At 35.5% G+C, this 760-nt stretch overlaps 1 non-coding gene across 1 annotated transcript; it reads left to right on the top strand.

Annotated features, from left to right (window-relative positions):
• Window positions 1-312: 312 nt before the first annotated feature.
• LOC117275666 (U5 spliceosomal RNA) lies at window positions 313-428 on the top strand. The gene has a single exon (XR_004505853.1). It is a non-coding gene; the product is annotated as a U5 spliceosomal RNA (small nuclear RNA).
• The last annotated feature ends 332 nt before the right edge of the window (window positions 429-760 follow it).

A 760-nucleotide genomic window follows, 5' to 3' on the forward strand; every position in this document is an offset into this window, starting at 1 on the left:
TAGCCGCCGTAACCGCTAACTTTGCCTCCTTCCTAGCCAGCTTCCAAAATCTTTTTTTTTTTCAAAATCACCAAGAACCTTAAATGAATAAAATCTAAAAGCAACTACGCGAATGAATCAAAGGACAGAGCAGAACGATCCACAAAGTGGCTTCTATTTAAAATGTAGACTTTAAAGCACAGAGTAATTGAACAAAATAGTGAAGAGACTAAAGCGGAAGAAGAGAGCTGACTCCCACATCATAAAAGAAAGAGTAAGCCCAAACTTCTTGTTGATATAAAAGGTTACTTAAGCACAACGCAAAACTCATGCAGCCACGTAGTGAGCACAAAGCGAACTATTCTTTCGCCTTTTACTAAAGAAAACCGTGTAAGCGCTGCATTTAGTGGCATACGCCAATTTTTGGAGGGGTTCTCAAGTTGATGTTTAATAGGGATATAAGAGGAATTAACTGGTAGACTTTGTGAGTTTTTTTATGTTAATCTTTCTGAATGAAAATGATAATTTATTACTGCAGTTGGGAGTAACTTTCCCTTATTAACTTTTGGAAACAGATACTCAACATCTGAAGCTATATAGGGAATTCTTCCCATTTGATAATAATATGAGCCTACTGATATTGATAAGTTTGAACAGAACAATAAAAATCGAGTAAGATTATCCAGCGGAATGCACATTGTATTCCTATAGTTGATTATATCACACTTTGTTCTTCGTTAGGAGGTTTTGAGATTTTGAAGTTTAGTGACTTTTTGCAGTA

Source organism: Nicotiana tomentosiformis, chromosome 8, assembly GCF_000390325.3.
Source record: "Nicotiana tomentosiformis chromosome 8, ASM39032v3, whole genome shotgun sequence".
Classification (NCBI taxonomy): Eukaryota; Viridiplantae; Streptophyta; class Magnoliopsida; order Solanales; family Solanaceae; genus Nicotiana; species Nicotiana tomentosiformis.